Source organism: Seriola lalandi, unplaced genomic scaffold (genome assembly GCF_002814215.2).
Source record: "Seriola lalandi dorsalis isolate HSWRI2012SDOR001 ecotype SW California unplaced genomic scaffold, Sedor1 jcf7180002054588, whole genome shotgun sequence".
NCBI lineage: Eukaryota > Metazoa > Chordata > Actinopteri > Carangiformes > Carangidae > Seriola > Seriola lalandi.
This window is the reverse complement of record NW_019525141.1, coordinates 1,036,793-1,053,438: the sequence shown is the minus strand read 5'-3', so window position 1 is coordinate 1,053,438 and position 16,646 is coordinate 1,036,793. Positions and strand designations below refer to the sequence as shown.

Sequence of the window (16,646 nt, the reverse complement as noted above, 5' to 3'; positions counted from 1 at the left end):
TCCTTTGAAAGAAATCTCAGATGTGTGTTTGGCTTGAATAAATAAAAAATAAAACTGACTGTATTTTCAATTATGATGAGCTGATAACAGTGACAACATCTTTACATCATTTTTTTTTTATGGTAATATATATTTACCCTCTGTAAATCTGAGTTGGCACCAGGACTGAACTGGGAGGAAGACACAGGTTTTTATTTATTTGTTGTTTGCACAGGTCAGAATTGATTTTGGCAGCTTGTTGTAATTTGTGCTACTTTTCATACCACACCAAATCACAGAGGTTTTCAAACTGTAAGGAAGGTGCAGAGTAAGACCGGAGACAGACAGACTGTGTAAGGTGAGAAGGACAGGTGTATACTGATGTTCTAAGAACAACAGGTTGTTATTGTATACTGACAATGCATCAGTGGCATGATTAAGGAAAGCTACTTCACGTATATGTTGAGAAACTTTTCTTATTGAAAATGAAAAATGATATAGTATATGCTGACATAAATACACACATAGAAATATCAAGTCTCACAATATTCAGATCAAACACAAACAGCCTTAATGTCCTGTTGCTGTTGAACTTAGACTTTTATTTTGGAAGATATATTTGGCCAAACAATATTTACCAATATCAAGAAACAGCACAATATAACACTGATTGAATGACACTACAGGCTGATAAATATGAGGTTTATTTCCATAAAAATACCCAGAGGAAACAGAGTGTACAGTACAGCAGTGAAGACAGTGAAGCTCCGTCTTCATCTGGTTTTCTGATAAAAGACCACAGTGAGGAGCTGCCGCTGTGTGTGTGATATACAGCAGTGACCCGTCACAGGAAACACCCTCTGTGCCTCTGGCGTAATGAATAAATTCACATTTGTGACTTCAGCATCAATGATAACACTCGAGTCACAAGACACACCCACGGCATGAGAAAAGAAAAATAAGCACAATGATGATTACATGAGAGGCTCAGACCGGGGCCACCTCCCTGAGAAAGGCCTCCGTCCCCGGCCTGAAGCGCATGGAAACAGAGCCAGAGATGATGGAGTAGAGACGTTGTTGCGGGGCAGCTCCCTCCAACTGGAAACCAGCTGCTCAGGTCAGGGATCGGACTGGGCAGGAGCACTGAGGCGACACTGTAATGACAGAAGCTACCTGCAAAACACAAGCAGAGCAGACAATAGGCATCAATCACCCAGCAGACACCGCTGCCTCACACATCAGGGATGGCGCTGTCAGCGTTCTCAAAGCACAAGCACAATGCAGATCCCTGCTGTGGGATTGTTATTCCCTTTCATTTGTAAATTTTTAATTGGTAAGAAACCGATTTATTCTTTTCATTCCAAAAGTCCCACAGGTTGTGGGAAGTAATTTATGATTGGTGGTCAACGGTTGAGTTTTAATTAAGTCCAGGCCACAGTTCACGGTGCAGAAGAGGGAAGGGGTTCATTAATCACCGACCAGCAGACCGGCCTTGTACATGAAAGGCCAGAGCGCATCACTTTTGTCTGAATTACAGTTAATAGTTGGCCAACAGGAAACATGTGAGTGAATAAAGCCACAGAAGGAAGAAGATTCAGAGGATTATGTCAGCGTTTGACGAACAGAAATAAATTAAATCTGATCAAAATATGGATTTAGAAATCAGTCCGGGGCACTTCACAAATCTGTGTACACTGACTGATGTTCCAATTCAAAGGTTAATATCAGCTCTGGTTTATTGATCCAAGCCTTCTCACAATGACAGGAAACTCCAAAAGATGAAAAATTAGCTTTATTTGAAAAGTTTTGGGTCAGTTTTCAAGTCAAAGGTTTTTTTGGATGGAGTCAGCTTCGCCTGACAAGCACTACAATCCGTTAATGGAAAGTCCTGTGCAGAGCTGACAGGAAACGACTGATAGCCAGAAGACATGGATGAAGGAAAAGCTTGGATTGAGAGTAGTAGAAATTAATATTTGTTGTTTGAGTTATTGGGCTTCACAATGTGCTATATATATATATATATATATATATATATATATATATATATATATATATATACTGTATATCATGTAAACATCCAACAAGAAGAAAAATAAATACATTAAAATACAAAAAATAAATAAGTAAATACCCAATATATATAAAATACCAAACAATCCAGGTAACTATAACAAAAAACAACAACAAAAAAGAGGTGTACTTTTCTGATACCCAAAACCAGTGTTGTGCCAGTTCACACTTAAAATGAATTAGCTCAAAGTTCAGTACATACAGACCAAAATTAATTAATTCATGTTCATAGGTCATTTTTTTAAATTATGAACTAAGTTCACAGTTCCAAAAATGAACTAGTTCATGCTCACTTTTTTTTTTTAAATGAATAGGCTGATATTGTTTTTCAATAGAACCTCCTTCTACCATCCATCACCAGCCCCAAATCTCTGCCACTTCCAATTAAATTCATTATTGTACACCACTGAAGAATCACAGATACGAGTTACATTTATAATCTTTATATAAATATAATCTGTCTGAGTCTTCACTTGTTTGTTCATGAAACTGCTTCAAATGCTCAAATAAACTGGCTTCAGCAGTAGTAGCCAAGCTGGGCCGTATCTATGGAGACGTCATGCGGAGTGCCGTAAAACTGTTGTATGTTCACGTTCAACATTTGTAAACTGATTCGTATTCAATGAACAGCGTTCACTGAACACATTCATGCACACCACTGCTCAAAACCCTTTATAAGAAAGTGTGTACAAGAAAAAAGAAGACATTATACAAATGATTCCAATAATCCATCCAATTATCAATTATCCATCTCTCACATATTTTCCTGTTGCTACCTGATAAAAAAGTAATTCTTTCCATTTTAAAGATTTCATGAGTAATGTCAATCATCCACAGGTGTCTCTGGTATGAGCCACTTTCTATTGCAAGCAGCATTTAGAATCTGAAATAAATATCCGTCCAAAGAAGTAGCATTTTCTAATGACAGGGCGCCATGTACCGGGTCTCTAGGTCATATGGGATGTCCACCTGAAATACCTTTTATAAAACTTTGCGAACCGTTCGCCTCAGGACGGAATTAGTAACAGACATAACCAAAACATATGATAATGATTTAACTTAACACACTTTTAACCAAGGCCACAAGAGCTTAATAATGAGGAAGTGCTCTATCCAATCAGAATGCAGGCACCATATGCTAGTTAGTGGTTTTCAAACCAAGTAACTTAGGGCAAGTTAATGTCTCAAGACGCACCTGTATTCATATCAGTGTTAAACAGCCTCTATAACACGTGTTCTCTCTCTCTTAGCACTCTGTAAACATTTGTTTTTATTTACTGATGCCAAATAAAATTGGACAAACGACCATTTTGCTCATGAAATATTTAACAAAATAATTCAAGAACCCATTTAAACCAGACAGGTCACAAATTAAAAATGAGGTAATGGAACTGAAGAGAGGGAGAGACAGAAAAGTGTGTGTATTTGTGCGTGTGGGTGTGTGTGTGTGCGCGTGTGTGTGTGTGTGTGTGAGAGAGAGAGAGAGAGAGAGAGACAGACAGGAGTAGATCTAGCCGTGGTCGAGCAAGATGTAATCACTCTTGTTGTAGTATTTCAGACTATTAAAGTTAAAACTGTTTAATGATTTATACTAGTGGATATTTAGGTGCTAAGGGTGAGTGGTCGTTTAAACATCTGCCTCCGGGAAATTATTTACAACCACTGATAAAGATCACCCTATGGCCATGTGTAGGGGGTAGCCGGAGGTAACAGAGGTAGATTAGTGGTAATTTATATGTATGCATTAACTGTCTTCCTTTGAGCGTGCTGAGCTTTAGGTGACATTTAAGGTCGGAGTCAGATGGGAAGGAGGAAGTCAGCAGAGCCAATCAGAAGACGACAAAACGACTGTGCACATTTCTTTGTTTGTACTTGTATAAATACACTGGATCAGGGAAAGTTAGGTTGTCAGACTGTGGACTGACCAACACTTGTTATTGGTTAGGAAAAGGCACATCTGATCCAGAATTCTGTAATTGTTCATTGCTTGCTGAAAAGATTCACTAAACAATTTGAACTAAATTCTTTGGTGTGGACATTCACTGGTCTTTTGAGTATTTTGAACACTGCACTCACCCTGTGGGGGTGAGAGTTTTTTTTCTCTAAACAGCAAAAGCTCCTTCACTCTTTACAGACCGAGCTCAGAAGAAAGACATATACTGAGAATGAAAACTAACTGCCATGAATACAACCACAGTATCAATGCAGCGGAAAAGCCAATGTGTTGTCGGAAACTGTAAATGTAACATCAATTTGAATCTGCATTAAAACGTTTGCTATTGCAAATACATTTTCCTACTTGGGCTTGTTAGACACTCGTGCCTGTCGCTGCTCGCAGATTCTTTTCATCTTTGGTGGTCCTACAGAGAGGGCCAGTACTGAACGCTAAGTCACACAGGTAGGTAGTGTGGAAAACAAAGCAGGGTGTCAGGATCCTAGTGTTTGTCTGTCTGGAGCTGGGCGGAGCTGACCTGCACACCTGCCGGCTGTCAGTAATCAAGCCACCTGCCAGCCATCTGCAATCAAGTCACCTTCACTCCTGTCTGCAGAAAAAACCCTGGTCCAGTCCACAGCTCTTCGCCAGATTGTCAGCTAACCTAAGTGGTGTAGTATATCGGCTCAGAGAATCGTCAGTGTCTCATTCTTTAGTTCTCTTGCTAGCTTTATAGCTCAGTTCCTGACCGTGTTTTTTCCCCTTGTTTTCAGGTCCTGCTTCTGCCGCCACCCTTCCAAACCCCAGCAGCCAAGCTACCCTTCCAAGATCCAGCAACCCCTGCCCCGCTCCAGCCGCCCCTACCTTTGCGTAATAAACACTGCTGTGTTTTCTACAGCAATTCAGTGTCTTGTCTGCATTGTGGGTCCAGACCTCCATCCGTCATGACACAGGGAGGGATGTGGTTGGGTAGTCTGATGAAGAAGCCAACCAAACCTGATCTAGTGGGAGTTCACTAAATTTGAGTTTCATTGTCTGGTAAATACGGAGCTCTGCACATTCTCCTAGGAATGCGCGATATAAACGCTATACGATATAAACGATAAAAAATGGCCTACGATAGAGATTTGAATTATATCCCCTATCACGATAACGCATGTTGATCACGCAATCGCAAGGCATGCTGGGTGTACCTTAATGGCGATTTTACTGCTCCACTGACACCTTTTTTTCCTCATAAAAAATAACCTCACGATCGGAGAGATGCACTAAATGATGTTATTCATTCTGTAACGTAGATATAATAAAACCCCAAACTTATGTCTTACTTAATAACATAAAACAAAATTCAATATAGACTGATCTGCTTATTTAAATACATTTATATTTATTTAGATTGTGTTATATATACTTATAAGATGTTGCAGCCCCAGAGGAAACGCTGTTGTTCAGTCCAGTAAAAACATGAAGCTTCACTTTACATTCACACAAACTAATGTTGCGGCTGCAGTTGTTAATTTCATCTGTGAAACCAACATTTATCTTCTTGGCTACAACGCACGCATGCATCCTCTCATTTGGTAAACAACATGGCCGAAGGCGAAACGGAGCGGGTAGAACTGATTAAAAAGGCCGGTGCAACGTCCATTATTTGGAATTGGTTCGGATTCAAACCGTCCGACATGGAGCAGAAAACCATTCTCTGTAGAGTGTGTGGGGGAACTGTTCTAGCTAAGACCGGCAACACAACAAATCTCTTCTACCACCTAAAAGCTAAACATGCTATCGAATACGAAGAGTGCCAGCGGATGCAGACAAACCCAAGCTTCAGTCGCAAGAACGCGGGAAAGAAACAACAGGAACTGATACAGTCCTCCATCCAACAGTCATTTTCAAAAGCTACTCCTTACAGTCGGAAGAGCGCGCGATGGAACGAAATTACAAGGGCCATAACTGTTTACTTGTGTGAGGACATGGTCCCTTTTCAAACGGTAGAGAAACGTGGCTTTAAAGCCATGATCAGAGCTATTGATCCACAATACGAGCTGCCTAACCGCAAATACTTTTCAGACACAGAGATGCCAAGGTTGTACGCCGAGCTCCGCGAAAAGGTTGAAAAAGAGCTGTGTGACTTGAAATACTTTGCCACTACAACGGACCTGTGGTCGAGCCGTACCATGGACCTTTTCCTCAGCCTGACCGTTCACTATATAACGGACGATTGGAATCGTGGCAGCCGGTGTTTGCAGACATCGTGTTTCCCTACTGAACATACGGCCGAGGAGATATCACAAGGACTCAAGGATGCACTCGAGTCATGGGGTATGAAAGGAGAACGCCAAGTGTGCATCACCACGGACAACGGATCGAACGTGGTCAAAGCAGCGTCTGTAAATGATTGGACCAGGCTGCAACGCTTCAGGCACAGGTTGCACCTCACCATCAGCAGGTTAAAACATTTTGTGCATAATAGTATAATATTTTAACATCATACTGTAATATTTGCCTATAATACTGCATAGTAATGTAGACTTTGCCTCTGTTCGGTTGCACTATGCTATTTTTTAAATGTAGCATTTATGTTAAGTAATGTTCATTCAATCCTAATCAAGCATTAAGGTGTGTGTGTTTGTGTGAGGAGCTCGGAGTCCTGAATGCATTTTCTTTGGAGGTTTTCTGAGCACGTCCAACTGGGGGGAGACCCTGAGGTAGAACCAGAACTTGTTGGAGGGATTACTTAGCCCATCTGGCCTTGGAACGCCTCAGGAGCCCCCAGGAGGAGCTGGAAAGAGGGATGTCTAGGATGCCCTGCTTAGTCTACTGCCAGCACCCACCGACCCCGGATAAGCGGAGGAAAATGAATGGATGAATGGATGTTGATGATTCCTGTTTGAATGGGTCTTGAATCCAGTCATAGTCCTCAAGGTCAGCCCCACGTGTAAAATAGCATTCAAGTCTCTCTCATCTGAAGGTGTGTGGCGAATGCAGCGCACTCCCTGGCTGCCTGTGGTGCAGCTAATGCTAGTGGGAACATGTCCATGGAGCCCTGGTCCAGAGCCTCGTGCCACAGGGGAAGCTTGTCCATAAACTCCCAAATCCTGCCCTGAAGCTTGGTGTTTAACTCCTATTCATGAAGTTCATAGACATGACAGGACTTTCCTCCATGACAGCCAGCGTACCTGTGTGGAGAGTAAGGCTTCAGTGATTAGCTTCCATCTCAGCACACAGGTAAGGATGACACCTGGAGGGAGCAATACACCATCTTCCATGGCCTCTGACTTGAAGGTGCAATAAGTCCCATCGCATGCCACAGGCCACCGTCTGATGAAGCAAAATAACCACACTGTCCACAAAAAGCAGAGGTGATTCTGAGGTCTCCAAACCGGATACTTTCTTCCCCCTGGCTGCACCTTGACCCCTCCACTATCCTAGCAAAGGGTAAAGAGCTGGTTCACTGTTAAAGTACATGCCCAGATCCGAATCTGCATTGATCCTCCTGGAATTCCAGGGGAAGGCTGAGCAGTGTGATACCCTGATAACTAGAGCACACTCTCCAGTCCCCCTCCTACAGGAACCACCACCCCAGTCTGCCAGTGCACAGGCGTGTCATCTACGACAGCTCATCAATGTCCAGAGCCTTCAGTTTCTCTGGGCGAATCTCACCTGCATCTGTTGCCTTGTTGCTGAGGAGCCTCTTGACTCCCTCAGAGACAGGAGTGCAGCATCTCCTGAATATTCAAACTCTGCTTCCTCCTCAGAGGATGCAGGGCTGCTGCTGCTGCTGCTGCTGCAGCTGCAGCTGCAGGAGATGCAACAACCCAGGTGTGGGAGGAGTTTGGGGGGCTATGGAGAAGGACTTTGGGTTGGAATCAAAGAAATTCTGGCAAACCATCGAGTGACTCAAGAAGGGAATGCTGGTGTTAAAGATATCTAGTTCAGTCAAACCACTAGTTTCAAGCGCTTTCCAATCAGTGTTTATAGTTGATTGTTTTTCCATTATTGTTTTATATTTACTTAATTTAATTCAAATTTCATAGAGGAATTGTCTTTCTTCTTGTCTCAATTTGTCCACTTTACTGATTAATAAAATCACTTCCTGGTGGTTGTCTGCCTCCTCCAATCAGACTAGTTCCAGGTTACATCCCTGTTTATCCAGAGTCCTTGACCTTTGACCTTTGACCACTAAAATTTAATAACTTCATCCTTTAGTCTAAGTGAATGTTTGTACCCAATTTGAAGAAGTTCCGTCAAGGTGTTACTGAGATATCACGTCCAGGAGAATGGGACGGACGGACGACCTGAAAACAATACGGCTCCAGCATGGATAAAAATTCAACTGAACTGCGTCAAGTTAAGAGAGTTTATAGAATCTGATATCACAGAAAAAACAAATACAAGTTTAGGCTAAATATACACATTTCCCCCACAAACGCAGCCTGACATAATTGTTATTGTCTGATCGTGACTAGAATTCAGTTCACTAAGGTTGAAAAGGTTAGACAGTGCTCGGGTCAGGTTACTGTCACTGCAGTCACTCAGGGATGCAATAAAGCAGCAGGTGACAGTCTATCAAAGGTGGAGATCCACAGATGGATACTGAGATACTCATCACTAAACACCTACAGAGATCTACCTGCATGATACCATCAACCTGTGATTCTCTGTCTTCTCATTTTGTCTCCTCTCCAGCCTGTAACCTCCAGAATCTTCAAAATAATCATGGAATGAGCCGCCTGCAGCAACGCTCCCACACACACACACACACACGCACACACACACGCACACACACGCGCGCACACGCACACACACACACAAACACACACACACACACACACACACACACACACACACACACAGAATTAAACAGAGAGACACCCAGGCGATCCCTGCCAGAGCAGCAAATTTTATTTCTTTTCATATCATAGATATTTTCTGTGGCAGTTATTTTCATTTATAGTGAATTTTATTTTGATGCTTTGGCTGTACTGGTACAGAAGATTTAAACTGAATAGAACTATGTGAGGAGGGAAAACGCAGCAGAGCCAGAGGTTTAGCATTGTGGCAAATTTCACATATTTATGCAAAAATTGTGAACAAAGAGCAACAAATTTGCCTCCTGTAGTCCGGAAACAAACAGAGATGTGCTAATAATTCTTCTAGACAAACCGACAGACAGGTAGGTGGGTAGGATCTTACAAACAAAAATAAAAAATCTGTCAGACATGTGCCTTTCATTCACTCCAACAGCAGAGATCATTGACAGATAAGAGAATGTAGAAAAAGAAGAGGGGATGACTGAGGGAAGACGTGTACGAGAAGGAGAGAATGGAGCGAGAGGGAGAGAATAGGGAGAACGGCGGGGAGAGGAAGAGTGATAAGAGTAGGATGAAGTTTGACAGGAGAATGAACACGGTTACAATGCAGAGCCCGTCCGTGAAAAGACCCGAGGCGTACGTCAGATTGGTGATTTTGTGCCCGTCTGCACAACGCTCCAATCCTGACCACCTGGAAGGATGCCAGCTCAGGAGGAGAGGAGGTGGATGGAGCAGATTTATGTCAAGGTACATCTTTGTGTGTGTGTGTGTGTGTGTGTGTGTGTGTGTGTGTGTTTAGAGGTTGTGCGTATGGAGAGAGAGAGAGAGATGTAAAGATAGTTCTTTGTAGAGATCAGAGTCCATGGGGTGTGTCTGTTTGGCTCACACAGTCAGAGAGTGTTGCCAGTCACAACCACATCAAAGCTCTGCCTGCCTGCCACCACCGAGAACCCCCGCCCCCCCCGCTTCCGGACGACAAGCACACTCACACACACACACACACACATACAAACATACACACACACACACACACACACACACACACACACACACACACACACAAACACACACTTGTATGACTACAATCATTCTTCAGTCCATAATGCTGTCATCAACCATTTGCTCTTTGTCTTAACCTTTAAACCTCGAAGGATCATTTTGGTTAATTACAGCTAATTCTTATAGTGAGGGACAGAATTTCTGTGAGTTATGACAATGGTGAAATCTGAAAGAAGAAACACGAGCAGTGAGATGATCAGACAAGGCTGTGAACGAGCCGAGCATCCAAACTAAACAACTTCATAAGAGGGCGAGACTCTGTCATGAGGTTCCACCACCAACAAGGGGAACTAGCACTAACACTGGCTGCATGATCTCCTAGTGTATTGCATGTCTGCTGCAAGCTGACCACTAATGGCTGTGCAAAATATTATCAAGTACATTTTCAAGTCATTTTTAATTAATTTGCCAAAAGTCACAAATTAGATTAATCAGAACAAAATTTTAAAAAATTACGGCAGTTGTTTCCTCCACAAACCAGCCGAGTATCAGGAAACATGGTCACAGTCTTTTCTTCCTGAGTTACAGTGTTGAATAATGACCAGAAGTGTGTTTACAAAACATTATGATGACACAGTGAAGTTGACCTTTGACCTTTTGGATACAAAATGTCATCACTTTTGTCCTTATAGACATTTAAGTTAAACTGTGTCATAATAAGTGAGTGAATTTGTGAGTTGGATCGCTGTGACCTTGACCTTTAACCTTTGACCACCAAAATCAAATCAGTTCATCCTTGAGTCCAAATGAATATTTCTGCCAAATTTGAAGAACATCCCTCACAGCATTACTAAGATATCGCATTCACAAGGCCAAAACAGTATTTTGTGAGGTCATAGCGACCTTGACCTTTGACCTTTGACCACCAAAATCCAGTTCATCCTTGGGTCGTAGTGAATGTTCGTGCTGAATTATAAGAAGTTCCCTCAAGGCATTACTGAGAATGGGCTCTAGCTGCCGCCAGCGTGGAGGCATAGGAAAGACAGTCTTTATAATCTGTACAACATGACACGCTCCAACTCTAAACCCTCAGTTACATTGTTGCCTTATAGATCACACTGGCTGTGAACATGTTGTTGTGTTTGTTTGTTTTTTATGTTTGTTGTGTTGAATTATTCATTTAAAAACTCTGACGGTAGATTCTGTTCTGTTTGGAACTGATAATTGAACATTTTTAATTCGTCTTTTTTACTATAATAGTGTTAAGCTGTCCATTGATATGTCGGCTGACAGACATTCTGAAACCAGCTGGTAGAAATACTTCACTGATCAAGCAGAAGCTATGTTTGCGTGAACAATAATGAAATGTAAAATGTCACACTTTGAAGGTAGGTTGGCATGTAGCTCACTCCATACAGTGACAGTGATGGGAGTAAATCTTGATTGTAATACACTGCATTGCGTTAGTGACATAATTTGTGATTTGTCTTTTATTGACTCATAAAAGGTGATTAATGAAGAAAACTGAAGTCCTTTAAAGATTGTAAAGTAGATTTTTATAACTGTCCCTCATCTTTAGATGAATCATCCCATGAATCATCACACACAGAGTGAGCTGTGTTGGCCTTAGCACGACTCTCACTGGGTCCTTCCTGAGAGGAACTGCAGACACAACAGACATCTAGTGGAGATCACTGAATTTGTCAAAGTGTATTGGATTAGAATTGCTTACTGTACCTTTAATTGATTTGCGTTACACAGGTTACTCAAACTGCAAATGTATAAAGCAGGTGCCACATAAATGCAAAAAACGTGTTTTCATTTCAGTTTTTATAAAATATTGCTTTGTCACACAGTCTGAAAAACCACATCATATAATATTTTTTTTCCTATTTTATGTGCTTGTTAGTTTGCGATTTCAAATTGTGCATTAAGAAGGTTAATGGAAACGTGCCAAATGACTGGTCTGAACCACTCAAGAGAAAATAGGTGAAAACAGGTGAAAGCCACAAATTCTCTTGAATCAGTTGTACATGATACTGAAGAGAAAATGTGTTGATATGAGTGGTTCTTGCACAAGTTGATTTTTTCTCACTAAATAATGTTTCCTACAAAATGTATTTGATGGGAATTATCTGTATATGACAGTATGTTTTGTGCAAAAACAGGCCACACAGTTTTAAACCACACAAACCTGGTGTATACAGTAGTTCACATGAAGGAGTCTTGAGAAGTGGAGTCACATCATCAGTGAGTTCAAATGAGTTCTCAAGTTTCACAATAAACTACATCAACAGACATTAGACCATCCAATACTAAACAACAGTGTGATATCCACGGATCAGCCACAGCATGAAAACAGGCGCCGGGTCTCAGTGTTTTCGTTGATGGGTGTATATCTGACTGAGGTAGTTACAGTGGTTTATCCAGAGTGGTGAGAGATTTAGGGTTTTCAGTCTTGTGTCGATCAATACAGACAAATTGGTTTGTGCTGTCCTCCCACCATTTTCAAAACACACCGTCCAGATGCAAGGAGCTAATAGGTCAAATCAATCACAGCCAAAAGTGGCTCCATGGCACTGCCATTGATTGTCAGTCAGCAGCTGGATGAATGGCATCTCTGTAATGTTGTGGAGATGTGGAGAGAATGTATGTCACAAAAACACAAACCCTTCACCCACAACCTGAAATCTGAAGTAACTGAATCCTGGTTACAAAAGCACGAGTCACAGGCTACACTACAGTGACTTTGATTGATGGGTTGATTTACTGTACATCATTTACACATTACTACAGAAACATGTGGCTGAGTTAGATTTGTTTCCTAACACTAAACCTCTCAGGCTTAATCCTTATTGGTTGATTTGAGGTTTCACACTCTTTCTGTTTATACTTTCACCTTTTACGGTTAAACTGAACTAGGTTAAAACCTGGTATATGGCTGGACGTTGTAAGGTCAATGTGTGAAACTGAGGCTACGTCCACACTACTACATTTTCGATCCATACTACACACACACACCTGAAAATGCTCATCACATGACCATTCACATACACTGAGCATGTGTGAGCCGCTGTAAACAGGAAGTAGATTGTCTACTGGTTAGGTTAGGTTAGTTGCACAAAATACTACAAACCAGGAACAACAAAGACAGCTGTAGCATTAAAATGCAGAATTTAACTGAACAACAGCTGCTAGCAAAGACAACAAGGTGAGTAAAACTGTAATTCATTACCATGTTGTATTCACAACTGGCAGTTGTAGACTGGTAGACAACCCCAGAGTTTTCAAATTAAAACAGATCCAGCAGCATTTCCAAAACTTGCCCTTTTCAGGGCTCGAAAACTCCAGAGTAGTTGGAGGAGGAAACGTAGGAAAAGAGATGCATTTTAAAACAAAACGTAGTAGTTTCGACAAAGTTTCTAGATTTGTTGCTATGTGCTTTTTTGAAAATAAGTCTCTAAATCTTATGACAAATGCTCTATGTCGGCAACACTGCAGGATGTAAACACCCCTAATAGAAACTGTTCGCACCAATTCATTTTGAAAGAGAAACGGCCAATGAGGAAACATTGACTAATCACTCACATGGCAACCAGCTGACCAATGGTGGAACTATGATCACTCAACACTATCACTCAGTCAGTCAGTCAGTCATGGACATTGATTAGGTCCATAACAACTGTCTATATTCACACCTCTACCACATGCAGAGCCGCATTCTGGAAATATGAGAAATGTAAGTATTGTAATTATTCTCATTTTCAGCTCTGAAGACTGAAGCATCTACTCTCTGTGCTTGCTCTGTATGGTTTGGTATTTGGTATGTTTTACTTCCAACATCAACAGAAGTGACGTCGTGCAGGAACGCATAGTGCACCTTTAACTCAAGTTATATTTTGCAATCAAGCTTCACAAAATTACAAATATTGCAATAAATCTTGACCCTCATTTAACCAATAATCATGTATTCATTATCTACAACATCCTATTTTTTCCTAAGTTGGTCTTGAAAATCATTGAACCAATAGTGACCAGTAATACATGTACGTATCTGTTTGTGTTTACAAGTGTAAGATCTTTGATGACAAATGGCCGCCAGCTGACAAAAATAATCTCTTCCCCCCCTTCAATTTTCAGTCTATTACCAAGATAGAACTCAAAAAGACAATCGCACCATTATCAGAGCGATCTCAGCAGCACGCCACCCTGCAGCAGCATTTAAAAACAATATGGTCAAAGATTCTTTTTCTATAGTTACAGAAAATATGTTGGATGAGATATCGTGTCATATCAAAGCCATTACCTCTCTCTGTCATCTGAAAGACACACATAATCTGCTACAGACTGAAGAACTAAACTGTAATCACTGACTGTCATCATTTCCACCACCCACCACCCACATGTCCCATCTCAGCCATCGTGTCTCTGTGTGCTGTTTTGCTTGTTTCTGTATTGATAATGTCTTATCTCATTTTGTATTCGTTTGTCTTTGCCAGTTTCTGTTATCTGCGAGCTGCTTTGATGTTTGAAGAAAAGGACGGTGCCAGTTAAAGGAAAAAGAAAAGGTTTTTAACTCAGCTGGGCCTGTAACATGATTAACCCTTTTTTACTTAAAGTGAAAGTGAGTGAAAGTCAACTAAAGCAAATACTGACAAATACCGGAAGACAACATTTGAACACCAGTAGAAAATGATTTATCTTTTTTATCATCTCAACCTCATTGCTGCACATTGTTCATATCTAGTCAGATTTAACTTAAACATGAAGTTTTTAAATGATCAAAATTTTTCAACTAGAGTTTTTGTTGCTAGAGGTAAAGTAATACAATCCCTCTAAAATGGAAAGACTTCATTCTCTGAAGATTTCATGACAGTCTGAACTTTAGGTTTACATCATTTCTGTGTAGAAATGGAAATTTTGGCTTGATGGTGGCAATAGAGAAAAATTCAATGGGTCCATAACTTCATCTATAACACCTAACGTAAATTCTCAGCTGGTGGCCTGAGGCTTTATTTACCTCAGTGGCAGAGACAGGCCTTTATTCAGGACATGCTTTTATTAGGGACAGACATTAAATTCAGGGGGATAAACAGCTTCTCAGTGAAAACCACACAAGTTTGATTTTATACGTGTATCATATTTGCATGATTCTGGAAGTCCGAATCAACTAATGGTAGGGAGAGAAAATTGGACATAACAGAGGAGCTAAATAACGTTAGCCATGGTGAAGTTGGTATGTTGAGTGAGGGGCATCTCCAGGGGAAAGCAGAGAAGCCTGCAGGGGAAATGTGACCAAAACTGCACAGAAAACACAGAGATGTTAAGTTACGGGTAAGAGTGAAGGGGTGAGAGAGAGAGAGAGGGTGCAACATGTCTGTGACAGATGGGGGGGGGGGGGGGGGGGGGGGGGGTAGGCTATGTAATTTAATATGAGAGAGAGAGAGAAAGAAAGAGCGAGCACTATGTAACGTTATGTCATCCAGACATAGTCTTGACATTGTGTGTCAGATTGCGTCACTATTTTCTCTTCCTGAGATCAACAGCAATCAGTGAAAATTCTCTTTTGTGGTTTTGAAATTTAAGATTAACATTATAAAACTCCTGCCGGTGCCTTGCTGTCCCTTCCTGTTTAACAAGATGTTGCCTAGCAACACAAACAACAGACACTGAGATTCAGGAACTATAGATGTGTCCCAAATCAGGAGCCGCATCCCTTGGAGGTCTACTAAGGTATGGCCCTTCATAGCCGCCGTGGACTGTGAAGGACAAACCAAACTGAGATGGTCTGGCCTATGGACAAAATGAGACTGTTTGTTGCCTGGCAACCTTGACAACACATTTTACCAGTTGTACCGTTGATAATATAATGACTGGTGATTTCCAATTTGGTGCTGACATTCGTGCTTTACAGACTTTTCAGCCCTCTCATCTAATGCCACCATGGAGTTTTTTTAATGTCTCAAAAACTATTGAATAGATTGATATGAATTTTGGTGGAAACATTCACTTTTCTCTCAGGATGGATTGTAATAACGTTGTTGATTCCCTGACTTTTAATCTAGAGCCACCATTGGCTCAAAATGTCTAATCCTTTATTTATGACAACATTCCCATCATCTTCAGCTGCACTTTGTATTTAACACTAATTGGCAAATATTTTGATGCTAAAATTCTAAAATTAAGGTAATAACTGTGGTACAATATTACCTGCTACACACTAACCTGCTAACATTGTCATTACGGACATGCTAGCATTGTGGAAATCAGCTACAGCCCACAGCCTAGAGCTGCTAGCCTGGCTGTGGCTCATGTTGCTCTTATGCCTCTACTCAACCTTTAGTTCAGTTTAACCATAGACTGTAAATAAAGAGCCTAAATAAAATGCCTCCGTGTCCCACATCACCCACACGTTTCTGAAACTCAGAGTGGGCTGCTCTAACGTTGCCATCTTGGCAGTGTCTGACCCCGCCCCTAACTACCAGCTGATCCATAAATGGACAAAGAGGAGTGGTGTGTGTGTGGATCTGAGACTTCAGTGCATGTCGGTTTGTGGCAAGCATACACTCACCCACCTGTCACTCAAAGAGGCCACGCCCTCAATTCTCCATAACTTTAGTCCTTAATAAAATGTAAACAGGTGAGATATATAAACAGTTGTCATGAAGGAGGAAATTAGCTCTAGAGACCAAAACAGTTTTTGTACCAGGCTGTAAACATGTTTATTTCTGCTGTAAAGTTGGACATTTTAACATGGGAGTCTATGGGGACTGACTCACTGTTGGAGCCAGACTCTAGTGGTCATCAGAGGAACTGCAGCTTTTGGTTCTTCAGCGTTGAATTCATGATTC

The 16,646-nt window shown here is 41.2% G+C and overlaps 1 protein-coding gene across 4 annotated transcripts in view; it reads right to left on the bottom strand.

Moving 5' to 3' along the window:
* Positions 1-555: 555 nt before the first annotated feature.
* tsnare1 (T-SNARE Domain Containing 1) overlaps positions 556-16,646 on the bottom strand; it is a 183,587-nt gene continuing 167,496 nt past the window's right edge. For all 4 annotated transcript variants that reach the window (XM_023419006.2, XM_023419005.2, XM_023419004.2 and 1 more), the window contains exon 12: positions 556-1,152. The gene's annotated coding sequence lies outside the window, so the exon portion shown is untranslated. The remainder of the gene's footprint in view (positions 1,153-16,646) is intronic.